The sequence below is a fragment of the Miniopterus schreibersii genome (assembly GCF_964146895.1).
Source record: "Miniopterus schreibersii genome assembly, chromosome: 2".
Lineage (NCBI taxonomy): Eukaryota > Metazoa > Chordata > Mammalia > Chiroptera > Miniopteridae > Miniopterus > Miniopterus schreibersii.
Window position 1 is genome coordinate 95,385,026 of NC_138102.1, and position 18,748 is coordinate 95,403,773.

General features: G+C 39.8%; 1 protein-coding gene and 1 pseudogene across 2 annotated transcripts in view; one reads left to right on the forward strand and one right to left on the reverse strand.

Moving 5' to 3' along the window:
* The window catches only part of FGF9 (fibroblast growth factor 9), a 133,845-nt gene that overhangs the window by 110,721 nt on the left and 4,376 nt on the right, over window positions 1-18,748 (reverse strand). The gene's annotated exons all lie outside the window — the stretch shown is intronic.
* On the forward strand, window positions 1,020-4,721 carry LOC308552481 (mitochondrial genome maintenance exonuclease 1 pseudogene; annotated as a pseudogene). Its single transcript has 2 exons — window positions 1,020-1,145; window positions 3,695-4,721. The product of its transcript is annotated as a mitochondrial genome maintenance exonuclease 1 pseudogene (transcript).

An 18,748-nucleotide genomic window follows, 5' to 3' on the forward strand; every position in this document is an offset into this window, starting at 1 on the left:
CAGACTTTACTATGAATTTAAAGCCCTATTTTCAGTTCAGCTTCAGTGACTTCATACAGTCACTACTTCGTAAAATCGAAAGCAAATCTGTCCCCAATAGGGATACCTGAACATTTTCCAGTACCTCAATGTTCTGTGGATTTAGTCAAAGCTATATTTAGATACCACACTGCATTTCAGAGAAAATGTGACTTTCCTTTAAGGGTTTACTCTCACATCCCCTACTTAAGTCAAACATACTTTCAAGTTAATAAAAGCCTACCTGCTGAGGGAGCAAATCTGGCTATAATTAAAAGAGAGGAAATATTTTACACAAGAAAATGTGTTTTTTGGTTAAAGGCATAACTGTGAAAGGTAATAGTGAGATGTAATTTGTATTCCTCTTTTTCATTTACTGAACAAGATGTTGGAAGAAAATTGTCTTAAGTCTTAGTTTACTATAGTCTGTTTTTTAATGTTTTACATGGTGACTGCAGTGGAGCCTGTAAAAATAACTTTAAATTCCAACATCATGTGGAATGTGAATATTCGGTTTCATTTTCAAAACTGGTCTGTTGAGAAATACGCACTAAAAAAGCAATTCTCATTTTACTCCATTATAGCTCGAACAGCTGCAGGAAGAATTATAAAATGCATTTAACCCAATCTAAAGTTTAAAATTTTGATCTGAGGAAAGCATTTTTAAAGAGTCTCACATATGCTAGAAAAAGGATTTAGAACTTTGATAAAGCTTCACAAAGAGAGATGTACTGTGAAATTTAAACAAAGGGTTACCCTCTTTTTTTTACCCCAAGAATGCTTCAGATATATACTACACAATTTAACTTTTATAAGTGTAAAAATGGATAATACTTTATTCCTGAATTTTACACCCTCTGGACACATACTGTCACATACAAAAAGAAACTTTATACAAACAAATTCAAACAAACATTTGTTCACAAATAAGCAAATGCTACACTCTCACACACATATATAGTCATATATATTTGTTTTCTGGCAGTTCACCCATGAAAACCATGCTTTCAAGCACAGTATATCTTTCTGAAACTGCAAAGAGCTCTTTGAAGAGTTACCAGTTAATAAGGACCCAGCGCCATAGTCACTTCTCAAAGCCTGTCCCTGGGACTGTCCCAGATATCTGGGTAAGTATGGAAATGGTCCACAGCACCTTCTGTTTGGACTGTGGGCCTCTCCTGTATCTCGGCCTTGCTGCCTTCCCACCTCATGGTGGCAGATACTGCTCCTGCCAGCACCATATCTTTACTCACAATGACAGGTAATTAATTCATCATTGCTGTCATGCTAGAAAAAATCACAATGCAGTGTTTCAGTATCTGTTTCTCTGCAGCCATGATAACTTTGATATTTTCACTAAGGAAAAACAAACTTAAGCAATTTTTATATTAATAAAATATGTCATGTGTGCTATCTCACTGCTTTTCTCTTTTTATTTCATTAAAAGATTTTTTATGAAATTTGTGAATATTGTATTTCTGCCCAAATAAGTTGTTCTGCTTCTCGATATCTACACCTGAGTAAGAAATGAATCATTTCTTTTAAGAAAAAACTGCAATTCTGAGGTAACATGAACTGAAATATGGAGAAGTAGATATGTAACAAAAGCTGTGTGTACCACATAAATAAATCTATAGTTGTTTCCTTTTCCAAACCTGTGTTCCATTTGTCTCATTTAATTCCATTTCAACCCTAACACTTTAAAATCAACACATATACTAACATCTTTCTTAATTAATCAACCAAAAATTGTATTAAATGTTATTGGGAGAGCTACCAAAAATCTAGAAACATTACAAACTCTCAAGAAGTTTATATTCTAACTGAAAAATGTGAAGAAACAGATAACAGTAAAAGTATACATATATTTCAATGTATTCATATCAGCCTTCTTTTCTAAAAAATATTTGAGGCATTTAAAGAAACATTAAAACAAGAATTTATCTTTATTTTTCACCAAGAAAGTATATTGGCACAGGAAAATAGAGGTGAGAAATCAGAATATATCACAAATATAAATAACGTATATCAGAATAGTGTACATTACACAGTTATTGGACACAAACCACAAAGTTGGCACTGAATAGGACCAGTTCCAGGTACAGAGTGTCCATGAGAGAAAAGCAGACCCAGTGCTCAGGTAAGGGATCTTTTATTATTACTGGAACTAAGAGAAATTTTCCATCTGGATTCTCATCAGGGGATACACCATGACTTAGTGGACTACAACTTCAACACTTTCAATCCTATAATAGGGAGTTTCACTTTGCTGTTCAACATTCTTCAGAGTGATGTCAATGAAATACAGTAAGTAATTGAGAGCTACACTGAAGAACTTGGAATGCTAACAGACAACCTGTGTATCAGGCAGAGTAACTCATGCAGCTACTGTAACACCCAACCACAAAATTTAAGTCCCATAACACAAAAAAAGGCAAAGCCAAGTGTATGTTTCTCCTTGGCACCTCTTTCCCTAAAGGGGATTTCTCTCTCAGCTATGCCCTCTAGAATGCATGCCTTCAATATCATTGCACAAGATGACCCACACCAAGCATGGAAGAAGGTACATTGGCCCTTTACTACCTGGCTCAGACTGAACACAAGTCAACTCTCCTTACATCTGTTGGCCAGATGTCACAACATGACCAACCCCACTGCATGGGAAGCTAGGAAATGCAGCTTCCTGTGTGCCCTGGAAGAGGAAAATAAAATGGGGTTTGGTGGACTTATAGCATTGTCTTTGCCACAACCGAGATGCCATGCTAAACTAGGAGGTTGGATTTGATCCAAAATGCACTAGACCTGTGGTTCTCCAAGGTGAGTGTACATACCACAGATGACAAGGAACAAAATATTAAAACTCCTATGTACTGTTTTATTTTAATCCAAAAGAAGAAAAACATATATTGTCCCCATGTAAAGAGGCCTTGTATCTTGACACGCAAAGTATCTTGACAAGAGCAAAAGCTCTAGGACCTAAAAGAGTTGTGTGAGGCATCAGTTCTCGGGGTGCATTTCTGTACCTCCAGGATGGTGTATATACTGGTTATATTAACCAGCATCAATGAAAATAAGCCTGATGATAATGGAAAACTGGCTGTAAAAGACTCCTGCAAAAGCACTACAAATGGAAGATAACACTAAAATACCTTGGTTTTATTTTTATGAAACGACTAATCAGATGAAGTCAGTTAAAAAAAATTATCACCCGAGCCAGTTTTGCTCAGTGGTGAGAGTGTCGGCCCACAGACTTAAGGGTCCCGGGTTCAATTTCTAGCCAAGGGCATATACCTCGGTCACAGAATTTATACCCACCATCATCAATGATGAACCTAACCCTAACGGGTACTTGGCTTGAGATATTAGGTATTAATGGTGTAGAGCAATGATAAAAATTCAAAGTTGACCATCTAGAATACAGACAATCCTCTACAAAAAATTTTTTTCAAGAATATTCAATCTAGAACTTGACAAAATTTTACTAAATTTAAAAATAAGTTTAGGTGTGCCTGCTGGGTCCACCATCCTTGGCCGAAACCCAAATCAAGAACAAAGCACGGGACCGATGAAAATACGCGTCTGGAGTGGTTGTTAGCTGCCTGGGAGTTAAGCGAACGGTGGTGGCCTCTGAGGATTACGGAAACTAAACAGGCCCTGGGCACTGCAAGGAGACTAGAGGAGAGTGAAAAGTCTAAAGATAAAGGCATTTCAGACCATCTGCAGGCAGCTTAGAAGATCAAAGGGATTTTCTGTAGCACCATGCCCACATGTGGGTTTCTCCACTTCCTCTTACTCATGAGGCCGGGAGAAAAAAACGAACCCTTACAAAGAGGTGAACCAAGAGAAGTATTCTGATTTAGTACAGTCTGTCTTGTCATTCAGAAGCCCCGCTGAGACTCCAGAATCATTGTTCGAGGAAGATACTTTACTCTATGGACCTGTGAGTAAATGTAAACCCCCAAAACAGGATGAGGAAGCAAGAGTTCCAGGAAACTGGTTTCCTCTCTTCAATCCAGAGAGAGTCTTCAAACCAAATGCAGCAAGTGATGCTGTGATTCCTTTGAAAATCCCTTTGCAGAGGAGTAAGATACCTAGTGTGACTCGAGTCCTTAAGCAGATCATCACATCAGAGCAGATTTTCTATCTGGAGAGATAGAAACAGCGGATGATTCTGGAACTGGGAGAGGATGGCTTTGCAGAATATACTTCAAACATGTTTTTACAAGGGAAACAGTTCCGTGAAACCTTGGAAAGCATACTTTCACCCCAGGGGAACTTAAAAGAGAGAGATGAAAATCTCAAATCTGGCTACATCGAAAGATATCAGTGGAGTTCGAGCTCTTGAAAGCGCTGTTCAACATGAGACCTTAAAGTATGTAGGTCTTCTGGACTGTGTGGCTGAGTATCAAGGCAACCTGTGTGTGACTGACTGGAAGACATCAGAGAAACTAAAACCTTTTATCCAAAATACACGTGACAACCCGCTGCAGGCTGTGGCGTATGTGAGTGCCATAACCAATGATGCCAACTATAGCTTTCAGGTTCAGTGTGGTTTAATTGTGGTGGCCTATAAAGATGGATCCCCTGCCCACGCACATTTCATGAACTCATAGCTGTGTTCCCAGTACTGGGCAAAGTGGCTTCTTCAACTAGAAGAATATACAAAGAAGGAAAAGCACCAGAATATTCAGAAACCAGATTAGGGGCAGGATGCTATTTGGGAGCATTCATCAGCACTTTCTCACAGTTTGGGAAAAAATATTGCTGTTTACTGTGACCTAAAATGGAGGTCCCACAGGATCTGAGAGCCACATAAACACAAGCAGAATTTGTTAAAATTTATTGCAATCAAAAAGACTGAAAAGCCAGAAAAGTAGATATAAAGAACTGGACTTCAGCACACAAAAGACCAGCTATGCTACCTCTGACTATGATTTACTTGAAAAAAGGGCAAGCAGGACTGACATAGTATTGGTGGCTCTTGGACCCCCTGGGACCTTTCTGTGTCCTGGGCAGGCTGCCCAGTCTTTGAACTGAATTGGAGGGCAGTGAGGCTTGATGTGCCAAGCATTTCCCCAGGGTTACACCAGGAGGGAAAGGGCCATGCAGCCCCAGGGTGTGTGGACGGGGAACTCACATCAGCCAACTACTACTGCCAATGCAGTTTCCTAGAACTTGTTTTATATATTGGGGTTCTCTATATATTTCTTTGGGAAAGAAAATTTCCATTTAACATTTTTTTAAAGTAAGTGATTTCTTAGCCTCAAATAAATATTGCTCTCTGGAAAGATGGAGCATATTCACCATACCACTGGGCATACCACCAAGTAATCCCCAGAAGTAATTGTAGGTATTTTAGTAGCTATAATCTGGTTTGAGTCAATGAATCATGTCCATAGAAAAAAATGTACCATTTGTGGAATGTTTCAGCTATGGGAAATAGTAACACAGTACAATGTAATTTTTGGGTGTTTGATAAGTAATAAAAATTATTAGTTGTCACTGGATTTGGGAAACTTAAGTAAATCCCTACTATAGCCCTGGGGGATGGGTCCCTGTTTTATAGAGTGGGTTAGCATTTAAGTTACAGTTACTGTCTTAAAATCATAGGGTGCTACAATTACTTTTTTTCTTTCATTAGCCATTAATTTTAAGAAATAAAATACAAAATGTGAGTAAAAAAATAAAAAAATAAAAATAAATAAATAAATATATAAAAGTTTACATTTCAGTGGGAGAGAGGACGATGGCGGTACTGTGAGAAGCAGCAGAGTGCCCTTCCTCCCAGCCATGGACTTGATTTATTGCTAAAATCCTGTGTAACCAGCTTGGAAAAACCAGAGAAATATACCTGAGTGGACATAGTTCAAGTAGGGAGCACTGAAGAAACATCATAGAGTCTGGTAAGGTGGGGTGGTGCATAGAAAGGGTAGTCCCCCCTGAAGCCTGTGCTGGGCTCTGAGGCCCTAGGGCTAGAGGCTGCAAAGCTCCCTCCCCTTGGGAGTGTGGACTGGCATGCAAAAGCTGGGATTGCAATCCTGGAGCAAAAAGGAAAGGAAGGAGAGCCCCATGAAGAGGGCAGAAGGACCCAGGGGAACAGTGTGACTGCCGAGGAGGAGACCGCACCTTCCTAGTGAAACAAAGCTGCTAATGGGGGCCGAGACAGGCATCTTTCACACAGCAAGCTGACCATAGAAAAGGCCATCCCACAGTGTGTGGCTCCCGAATAGAAAGGGGCCAGAGGGCTGCACTGAGCAGCCATACACAGGGACCCTCTCTCTGCCTTCCTATAAGGCATTGTGTAGAACCCCAGAAAGCATTTGATCTGTGTAGCACAGGGAAGGGGAAGAAAGCCCTCTCACCACCAGAGACTGGAGCCGCCTGTGGGCGGATAGGTTCTCCAGCCACCTGAGCTCCTGGAGGGTGAATCTGGGATTTTTGACACGCCCCCCCCCCTCCCCCCCCCCGCCCAGGGGTGCCTGGATAGTGTGCAAGGAGATGCGTCAGCTTTACTGAGATCAGATGTGCAGGGGAGCTACCTGGGGCTGACTCTGTGACCTCTCCTGCTTGATGCCCATGCCAAGGGGGGGGTGGTGGGCGCACACCAGGACCTTGCAGAGTGTATTCTCTTCTTGAGCGTTGCTTTGTGTGTTTTTGAGTTTTTGATCGCTGAATGGATGTCCAACTTCCTGGCATGCATTGGGCAGACAGACCAGCGAAAGCTGGGATTTATGTCTGCATTGCGGAGAGTTTGAAATTAGCACAGGTCAGTGGAATAAGCCAACCAGATCTGGGAAAAGAGAGGCGGAGCACACTTACCTCTCCTGCCAGCAAGCAGCACCACCCCCAACAGAAAAGGGGCTGGTTCAGCTGACTGAAGCCCCAGACTACCATACAGGGCACAGTCCTGAGGGGGAAGGGAGAACAGCTCACAGGAGTACATTACAAGAATAAAACTCTCAGGGACTATTGTTTGGGAACTGGAGAAAAAGTTGAAAACCCCTACTGGGGGCTGGGCAGGCAAAGAGCTCACTGGAATTTTTTTTTTTTTTTTTAATGTATCTTATTGATTTCAGAGAGAGGAAAGGAGAGGGAGAGAGAGAGATAGAAACATCAATGATGAGAGTCATTGATCGAGCCCGCAACCCGGGCATGTGCCCTGACCGGGAATCGAACCCCGATCGCCTGGATCCCAGGTCGACGCTCAACCGCTGAGCCACCCCGGCTGGGCTTGGATGTTTTTATTCGAACCCACTGAGCCCAGGCTGCTGAAACCTCCCATACAGAAAAGGCAACCGACTGAAGTCAACCTGAACCTGCAGCAGGCCAGTGTATGGGGAAGTAGAATTGGAGGATAGGGTAGAGACTGAGGAGCTGGCTGTGGAGCAGAGACTAACTCCCTCACAGTGAGTGCCTGACAGCAAAACCTCTAAGGGGAGTGATACCCTGAGCTACACTAGCCATCCTGTACCCTAAAGACTCTTCAAAAGACTCTGGAGTAAGACCAGGCAACCACACACGGGAAGCAAAATAGCTAACAAGGGGACATGGTCCACAGAGAGCCTCAGATCAGCCAACTACCTAAAGACACCAGAGCCAAACCTAGACAGCTCCTGACATTGGCTGGCACACAAGTATCTCCCTGGAGACCCAAAAGCGCCATACAAAACAGTGAGCCTCAGACAACATAAGCTGCCCAGGGGAAACTCACCTAATTGACTTTTTTTCCCTTAGGAAAAAGAGAGAAGAGAAAAAATTTTTTTCTTTTTAAATTTTTTACCTTTTTTGCATTTTTAAACTTTTTAATTAATTTCTTTTAAAAATTTTGTTTTGCTTTGCTTTTTTTGTTTGCTTTGCTTTGCTTTCTTTTGTCTTTTGTTCTAGTATCAAGATTTTCTTGATATTCCCTACTTCATTGCTGGGACATTATCATTATAATCAATAAGTTTACTGCTTTTTTCTATCGTTTCCCCTATATCTCTAATTGGACTCCCTCCCTGCCCTAGCTTTATCTCTCTCTCTCTTCTCATTCCATTGGCATAACATTTTTTTTCTCTTTTTTTTTTTTCTCCCTTCGGTCTTCCTGTCTTTTTGTTTGTTAGTTTCTGTTTGCCTCTTTATTTTATTTTTTCACTTTCAACTATTTTCCTATTCCTACACTCTACCCTTAATTTTTTGCTCTCCCTTCTTTCAAAATCTTTTCTCTGGCAGTAGTTTAAAACCTTTTATCTCCCAGTAGTTTCTCTATTTTTACTTTTTATTTTAAGTTATTATTATATTTATTATTTTTCATTACTATTAGCAATAATATCCTTTTCTCTACTTGTATTTTTTTTCTCTCTCTCTTTTTTTTTTTTTTTTTTTGGTTTTAGTATTTGTGTTCTCACTACACTCTCCCAACTCTATTTTCACTTGAAAGGTTTTCATTGTGATTGTCAAGATATTTTGCAAGATACTGCTTGTTTCCTGTCAGTTTGGTTGTGTACTGTCTTGCCTCACCATCACCCATACAAAAGCTCACATGACATGTTTGGGGCTGAGACATACAGTTAGACAACCTGAGAGGAGAGTCCTCCAAAGAACGGGTTAACAATCTAGACCCAATCACAACAGGAGAGCCCAAAGAACCCACAAAAGGGACATCCACGAAAGGGACAAGCCTAGAGTAAATAGCTCAGAAGTATAAGGAAAACATACCTCTGGGCTCCACTGGACATGCACTATAAAACCCCTCCCCACAAGACTGGGAGACAGCAAATATATCTAATATATAGATACAAACACTAAGAGCAACCAAAATGGGGAGACAAAAAAAAAACAACACCCAAAGTAAAGGAAAAATTGCCAGAAAAAGACCTCAATGAGATGTAGTTAAGCAAGTTATCAGAAATAGAGTTCAGAGTAATGGTTATAAAGATGCTCAAGGAAATTAATGAGAACAAGACACTTAATGGAAAGGTCGAGGAACTTGGTTAAAACATGAAAACGAGATAAATATCATAAATAAGAAACAGGCAGAAATGAAGAATACTATATCTGATATCAAGAATATGCTGGAAGGAATTAAAAGCAGGCTCAATGAAGCAGAGGACAGAAGAAGTGAATTAGAAGATGAGGTAGAAGAAACCACTCAATCAGAGTAGCAAAGTGAAAAACACTTAAAAAGCATGAGGACAGTCTAAGGGAGCTTCAGAACAACATAAAGCACAACAACATTCACATCATAGGAGTACCAGAGGGGGAGAAAAGAGAGCAAGGGATAGAGAACTTGGTGGAGGAAATAATGACAGAAAACTTCCCTAACCAGGTTAGAGAGAAAGCCACACAAGTTCAGGAAGAACAGAGGGTTCCAGACAAGAGGGACCCAAAGAGGCCCACTCCAAGACACATCATATTTAAAATGGCAAATGTTAAGGGCAAAGAGAGAATATTAATGCCTGCAAGAGAGACAAGCAGTGACCTACAAGGGAGCCCCCATAAGGCTGAGAGGTTTCTCAACAGAAACACCAGGCCAGGAGGGAGTGGCATGAAGTTCTCAAAGTAATGAAAAGCCAGAACTTGCAACCAAGATTGCTTTATACAGCAGGGCTATCATTTAAAATAGAAGGTGAAATAAAGAGCTTCCCAGACAAAGGAAGGCTAAAGGAATTCAGTACAACCAAACCAACATCGCAAGAAATGCTAAAAGGACTGCTTTAAGAAAATGAAGCAATATTGACAGAAAGGTACATCACTATAAAGAGAGAAAATGGCATTAAATAAGTATGTATCAATAGTAACCTTAAAATTAAAAGAAATAAATGCTCCAATCAAAAGACATAGGGAAGCTGAATGGATAATAAAACAAGACCCAGATATATGCTGTCTACAAGAGACCCGCCTGAGAGCAAAAGACTCACACAGGCTAAAAGTGAAGGGATAGAAAAAAATATTCCATACAAATGGGGGGAAAAGCTGGGGTAGCAATACTTATTTCTGACAAAAACAGACTTCAAAATATACACCATAACAAGAGACAAAGATGGTCACTACATAATACTAAAGGGACCAATGCAACAGGAGGAAATAACCCTTATAAACATTTATGCACCCAATATAGGAGAACCTAAATATTTAAAAATTTTCTTGGGGGACTTTAAGGGAGATATTGACAACAACACAATCATGGTGGGGGATTTTAACACTCCACTGTCAGCACTGGACAGATCATCAAGACAAAAAATCAACAGGGAAACACAGACCTTAAATGACACACTAGATATAATGGATTTAACTGACATTTACAGAACATTTCATCCCAAAGCAGCAGAATACACATTCTTCTCAAGTGCACATGGAACATTCTCAAAAAAAAAAGACCACATGTTAGGGCACAGGGCAAGTCTCTACAAATTCAAGAAGACTGAAATCATATCAAACATCTTCTCAGATCACAATGGCATGAAACTAGAAATCAACCACTATAAAAAACTCAAAACTATTCAAACACACGGAGGCTAAACAGCATGCTATTAAACAATGAATCGTTTACCAAAGAGATCAAGGAAGAAATCAAACACTTCCTGGAAAAAGTTAAAATGAACAGACAACTCAAAATATATGGCACACAGCAAAAGCAGTCCTGAGAGGAAAGTTCATAGCAGTACAGGCATACCTCAAGACACAAGAAAAAGCTCTAGTAAACCATCTAACACAACAACTAAGAGAACTAGAATGAGAACAGCAAGAAAAGCCATGATGAAGTAGAAGGAAGGAAATAATAAGAATCAGAGCAGAAATTAATGGCATAGAGATTAAAAAACAATACAAAATTCAATGAAACCAAGAGCTGGTTCTTTGAAAACATAAATAAGATTGATGCACCTTTAGCCAGACTCACCAAGAAACAAAGAAAGAGGACCCAAATAAATAAACCGGAAATGTAAAAGGGGATATAACAACTGACCCAACAGAAATGCAAGGATTTACAGGAGAGTTTTACCAAACATTCAAAGAAGAATTAATACCTATCCTCCTCAAACTATTCCAGAATATTCAAGAGGCGAGAAAACTCCCAAACTCTTTTTATGAGGCCAGCATCATCCTAATATCAAAACCAGATAAAGACACTACAAAGAATGAAAATTATAGGCCAATATCCCTGAGGAACATAGATGCTAAAATCCTCAACAAAATACTAGCAAATCATATCCAGCAATACATTAAAAAGACCATACACCACAACCAAGTGGAATTTATTCCAGAGACTCAAGCCCGGTATAATATCTGCAAATCAATAAATGTGATACATCACATAAACAAAATGAAAGACAAAAGTCGTATGATCATATCAATAGATGCAGAAAAAGCATTCGACAAAATCCAGCCCCCATTTCTGATAAAAACTCTCAGCAAAGTAGGAATAGAGGGAACATACCTCAACATAATAAAGGCCATATACGACAAACCGATAGCAAACATCATACTCAATGGGCAAAAACTAAAACCAGCTCCCTTAAAAACAGGAACAAGACAGGAATGTCCACTTTCACCACTCTTATTCAATATAGTACTGGAGTACTTGCCACAGCAATCAGACAGGAAGAAAATGTAAAAGGTATCCAAATTGGAAAGGAAGAAGTAAAACTGTCATTATTTGCAGATGACATGATATTGTACATAGAAAACCCTAAAGATTCTATCATACTTCTAGATTTGATAAATGAATCTGTAAGGTAGCTGGATACAAAATTAACATCCAGAAATCAATGGTATTTTTATACACCAACAATGAACTCTCAGAAAGAGAAACAAAAAAAATACCATTTACCATTGCAACTAATAAAAAAAGATACCTAGGAATAAACTTAACCAAGGATGTAAAAGACCTGTACTCGGAAAACTACAGGACACTGAAAAAAGTAGTAAAGGAAGATATAAACAAGAGGAAGAATATACAATGTTCATGGACTGAAAGAATTAATATCATTAAAATGTCCATACTACCCAAAGCAATTTATAAATTCAATGTCATTCCTATTAAAATACCAACAACATATTTCACAGAACTAGAACAAATATTCCAAAAGCTTATATGGAACCAAAAAAGGCCCCAAATAGCCGCAGCCATCTTGAGAAAGAACAGAGTGGGAGGGATCACTTTACCGGATATCAAACTGTACTACAAAGCCATTGTAATCAAAACAGCCTGGTATTGGTACAACCACAGACATATAGATCAATGGAACAGAACAGAGATCCCAGAAATAGACCCACACCATTATGGTGAATTAACATTTGACAAAGGAGGCAAGAACATACAATGGAGTAAAGACAGTCTCTTCAATAAGTGGTGCTGGGAAAATTGGACAGATACATGCAAAAAAATGAAACTAGACCACTTACTTTCACCATACACAAAAATAAACTCAAAATGGATAAAAGACTTAAACAGAAGTTACGAAACCATAAAAATCCTGGAAGAAAACATAGGCAGTAAAGTCATAGACATCTCACGTAGTGGAATTTTCACTGATACATCTTTCTAGGGCAGGAGAAACTAAAGAAAAAATAAACAAATGGGATTACATTAAACTAAAATGCTTCTAAACAGCAAAAGAAATCAACCTCAAAATACAAAGGAACTCCACACACGGGAGAACATATTTGCCAAGGATGTATCTGATAAGGGGCTAATTTCCAAAGTGTACAAAGAACTCATACAACTCAACAAGAGGAAGACAAAATCCAATTAAAAAAATGGGCAAAGGATCTGAATAGCCACTTCTCCAAAGAGGACATACAGATGGCCAAGAGACATGAAAAAATGCTCAACGTCACTAAGCATCAGCGAGATGCAAATTAAAGCCACAATGAGGCATCACTTCACATCTGTCAGAATGGCGCCCATCTACAAATCAACAAATCAACATGCTGGCAAGGATGTGGAGAAAGGGGAACCTTAGTACACTGCTGGTGGGAATGCAGACTGGTGTAGCCACTATGGAAAACAGTATGGTGATTCCTCAAAAAATTAAAAATGGAACTGCCTTTTGACCCAGTGATCCCACTTCTAGGAATATATCCTAAGAATCCTGAAACACTAATCAGAAAGAATATATGCACCCCTGTGTTCATAGCAGCACAATTTACAATAGCTAAGATCTGGGAACAGCCCAATGCCCATCAGTAAATGAGTAGATAAAAAAGCTGTGGGACAGTTACATCAGGGAATACTATGTAGCTGTGAAGATCTCGCACTGTTTAGGACAGTATGGAAGGACCTGGAGAATATTATGCTCAGCGAAATAAGCCAGGCAGAGAAAGACAAACATCACATGATCTCACTTATATGTAGAATCTAAAGAACTTAATAAACTGATGGACAGAATAGATTCAATGACATGGAAGCATGGATCAGACTGATGAATCTCAGAGGGAAGGAGAGGGTGGGTGAATGGAAAGGAAGAGATTAACCAAAGAACTTATATGCATATATACATAACCTAAGGACAGAGACAATGGTGTGGTAAGGGATGGGGTAGAGGAGTGGGGTGAGGTGGAATGGGTCAATGGGGAGAAAAAGGGACATGTGTAATATTTTGAATAAAAAAATAAATAAAAAAGATAAACATTCACAAGCTGCTTTTGTGATGTTAATCTCAAAGAACAAAGCCCCAAAACCCATGAAGCAAATCCTTTTTTTTCCTATCATAATAAAAATGACTAAAGTAATATTCATTCATTCACTTAATAAACAGGTACTAAATGCCTACTATGTGCTAGGCATTGTTCTAGGCATGAGGGAGATAACAGTGCACAAAACAAGCAAAAATCACTGCCCTCCTGGAGCTGGCATTTGGGATCAGTGGGTCTCAACTGGGAGACATTTCTCACCTAGAGGGCATCTGACACTGTCTAGAGACATTTTTACTTTTCACACCTGGTGGGGGGAGGGTACTACTGGCATCTAGTGGGTGGTAGCCAGGGATGTTGCTAAACATCTTGCAGAGTACAAGACAGCCCCCACCACCATGAAGAGTTATGTGGCCCAAAATGTCAATAGTGTTGAGATTGAAAAACCGCCGGCGCTTAATTTCGTAAGATGTGTGATATATTGTAGAAGCTTTACAATTCTCTAAAGTGACACAGAATATGACCATGAAACTGCTAAACCACAAAACAGTTAGCTAGTAAATTAACAGCAAAGTAATCTAAGCAACTGTCACATGGAAAGGTGAGTTACACATCTTTCTTTACAAAATGATAGGTGCTGCATATTTGTTGCCCATTTCAACAAGTGGCTGTTAGTAATATACTTAATTTTAAAATGTATTAATCTGTCTCTTAAAGGCAAACATAATTTGTTAATTTTTTTTGTTAATCCTCACCTGATGATATTTTTCCCATTGATTTTTAGAGAGAGTGGCGGGGGGGGAGAGAGGGAAAGAGACAGAGAAAGAAATATCGATGTGAGAGAGACACATCCATGAGTTGACTCCTGCATGCGCCCCAACCATGGCCAGGGATCGAACCTGCAACCCAGGTATGTGCCCTTGGCTGGGAATCTAACCTGAAATCCTTCAGTGTGTGGGCCAACACTCTAACCACTGAGCAACACCAGCCAGGACTGATTTGTTAATTTTTCATTGACTTAAGAAAGTAGTTGCTTTTGAAAGAAACTTCTGCTTGGAGAGTACATTTTAAAAACTAATATTTGGAGGCACAGCTTATCCTTGAACAACATAGGTCCACACAGTTCAAGTTGTTCAAGAGTCAACTGTATTTTAGATCTGTGGATGCATAGGGCCAGCTATAGTAATATACAGATTTTCCACTGCAAGGGACATGAATGCCCCTAACCCTTATGCTGTTCAAGGGTCAACTGCATTTGCATCATTATATGGTTTGTTGCCCAAAAATGATGTCACTTAGAAAAATTCGTACCTGCATACTTACAAAACCTGAACCCTAAAATGTCTAACCTATCTGAAAATCTTTGAACATTTTTGGTGAGTTTTGAACCCAATTATTTGAAAGAACGAGTGAATAACATCAAGGAAGTTGATGATTTCAGGAGTCAAACTCCCAACAAAAACTTCCCCTAACTGGTGGATGGAACTGTAATATAAATATCATTTTGGGCCATGCAGTCAATGCAAGCTACCTACTGCCTTCACCAAAACCCATGCCCGAGATCTGGGATGACAATTCATCCACGGAACAGCTGCTTATGAGCAGCTAAGAGTGGCCAATGGCTCGTGGAAATGTTACTGGCCAGCAGCCCTTCAGGGTAGAAGCTGGGAGAAAGCTCCCATCCTCACCAAACAGCACAAAGATGCTGGCCTCTAACATTCCATACCCAGGCTCAGTGCTCAGAGTTTCCTCCTGGTGTCTCACTCCACCTGCTGGTTCTGGACAAGGCTTCTCCTGGCCTAGCCAGCCAGCCCAGCCCTGCAAAATGTCTCAGACTCCCCAGAAGGCCATCAGGACCTCCAAAATATAAGCACAAATAGGTCACTTGGCCCTGGTGTCCAAGTTCAGAGGGTCTGGATGGAACACGCAGACTTGCCATCCCACCCAGTGGCTGTCTCCTTGAAGACAGACAGACCTTCCACAGTCACCCCTTCCCCCAGGTAGCCCAGAAGGAGCCCCATCACTCCACCTAGACTGGCTCTTCCACATAAACACTCCCATACTGAAGCCCATTCCCATATAAGATGCCGCTAAGCAAGTGACTCACACATTCAGCTGTATTGGCTCAACCTCTGAAGAAGTCCCCCACAGTATGGCAGGAACTTACCCTCCAAAGCCACACAGCTCTGGCACAGCTCCTTTTATGTCCAGCAACACACACCTGAAGCCCCATCCCAACACCCAAAGATGGCAATTGAAGGTCTCACACTGGAAAAGGTCACTGCAATCATGGTCAGGAACACATAGTGAGCCAGACTGAATCCTTCAGGGCCACCAGCATAACCTACCTGAGAGCCAAGCAGGCAACAGGTGGCTGGCATCCCAGTCATCAATTAGGCTGCAGATCTGTCCACCCTGTGAGTTACTGGAAAGTCTCCTGTCACACCTAGCCCACACCGTCCTCACCATGTCTCCAATACCTCTGGACACCTTATGATCATCCTTGTCTCTGGGAGACCATTTGAATGGCAACCATCTCTGTGTATTTTTCTGAGTTTCTGAACCACAAAACAAATTTGGGGCAACTCAGTTGAAAAAAGAAGCTTCTGAAGGAAACATATTCTGCTGTCAGATGACCAGCCTCTCTGGCCTTGCTGGGCCCCATTGGACAAACCAACTCGGGCTAGTGGTGTGGCTACCACCTGTGTTCACACAGATGGTAGCATAAATACAAGCAACCGACAGATCAACTCTTGGGGGGAAAGCATAATGAAATTGAATTTTTTTTATTTTGGTTTTTTAAGAAACAATAAAAACAGCAAAGCTTTTGCACCAACTTAGTGCCTTAGGCTTTTGCACAGTTGAAGGCAGGCTATTCTGGATGTCTTGATGCACATGAATACATATCAGGGACTTGGAAGTTTCTGCTGAAATCCTGGGGTCACAGAACATCTCATTAGATTTTTAGTTCCTGTCCCCTTGTTCCCCTTGCTTATATAGATGTGCCATCTACCTTAACTCTTCTCTAGTCGTCTTTTATTTGCTCAAGATGTATAGCTTACAGTTGAAAGAGGCAAAGGAAAGTATTAATTTTCTTTCTTGCTGGATATGCATAACTTTGGAGGCATTACAACTGACTTGAAAATAATCAAATTTCCTGAACATAAACAATCTGTCCCATAAATGTGTTTTCAGAGAAAATCTTGTTTGCAACCTCAGACATGTACTCTCACTCATTTGCAAGCGTACTTCACTGCAACACAATCCACTCTCCCATGATATGGCAGTGTTATACAACACTGGTACAATAAGATGTTTTTACTCTCCTTCCCATTACCATGCTGTTGTCTACCTAACATTCCAGCATTTCACGCAATCTTTGCAACTACTTTGCCTGAGTGAAGTTTGTGTGTCCACTGAATTACAAACATTAAGAAATACATAACCCAAATGTGATTTTGGTATGTGAGTTTTCTTATGAGTCCTCATCTTTTAAAAATACATAATGGCCCAGCTGGGCGTGGCTCAGCGGTTGAGTGTCGACCTAGGATCCAGGCGATCGGGGTTCGATTCCCGGTCAGGGCACATTGCCCGGTTGCGGGCTCGATCAATGACCCTCTCATCATTGATGTTTCTATCTCTCTCTCTCCCTCTCCTTTCCTCTCTCTGAAATCAATAAAGATATATTTTTAAAAAATAAAAATACATAATGAAATACATAGAATAAAATTATATGGGCTTGAGAATTACTTCAACATAATCTAGTTGGAGAGTTGGGGGAATTGGAGAACTGTAGGTGAAACAAGATTGGTCGTAAGTTAGTTAATTGTTGAAGTCAGGTTAGAGGTACATGAGGTTCATCATTTCATTCTCTTGAATTTTGCATATATTTTAAGTTTTTCATAATAAAAAGCTTGAAAAGACATATGTATCATGATTTCATTACTTAGATTAAAATATACTCCTTCCATATGTATCAATATTTTTTTGTGAGATATCTTTTTGAGCTTTGACAGGCATTAAAAGCTAACGTCTAAATTAACTGAAAGCTGGGTAAAAGATGTGAAGGGATTAGGAAGTACAAATTGGAAGTTACAAAACCATCTCAAAGATGCAAAGCACAGCATAGGGAATACAGTCAATAATATTGTAATAACTATGTATGGTGCTGGTCGGGTACTGGAAATATCAGAGGAACACTTTGTGAAGTATATGGTTGTCTAACCTCTATGCTGTATACCTGAAACCAATACAAAATAATATTGAAAAGAAAGAGCCCTGGCGAAGTGGTTCAGTTGGTTGGAGTGTCATTCCATACACCAAAAGGTTAAGGGTTTGACTCCCGGTCAGGACACATACCTAGGTATCAGGTTCAATCCCCAGTTGGGGCATGTATGGGAAGCAACTGATCAATGTTTCTCTCTCACATGATCTCTGTCTCTCTCTCTCTCCCCCTTTCTCTCTCTCTAAAATCAATAAACATATCCTTAGGTGAGGATTTTTTTAAAAAAGGATGAAAAAAATAAAAATCCCCAATAAGTATTCCAAAAAAATAAGTAAGTTAACTGAACAAATGCCAGAGATGTGTATCTCTACCTCCTACACCTTAAGTAAAGATTGTCCAAGTTAACAAAGGGAATTTAACATATTGTTCTCACTAAAATATTAACATATTGAGAGCAAAACATTTATTGCATCTTTAATAATAAAACTATAATTTTATTTTATAAATATTGCTCATCTTTATCTCATCATTAAAATTTTAACATTTAGTCAAAAACATGTAGATTTAAAAAATAAACATACATAAATGGGGGCAACATGCTTTAAAAGTTTTAAGCAGAGGGGCCATAATCCAACCTGTGGAGACCCCAGAGTGACAGTCACCACTAGGGGAGGGAGCTGTGTCTTGTCTTTGCATCTCTAAGGTGCACCACTACATTTGGAATGTATTTCACAGTATGCTGAACGGAGAAAAAACCCCAGACACTTTGGAGTGGCACAAAATGACAATTTTCAAACTGAAAAAATCAACTGAAACCAAACGGGTCTTTTTCCAACAAAGAAACAGGCTTAGGAAGGTTACATCACACAGCTAATGGAAGTATGGTGAGAG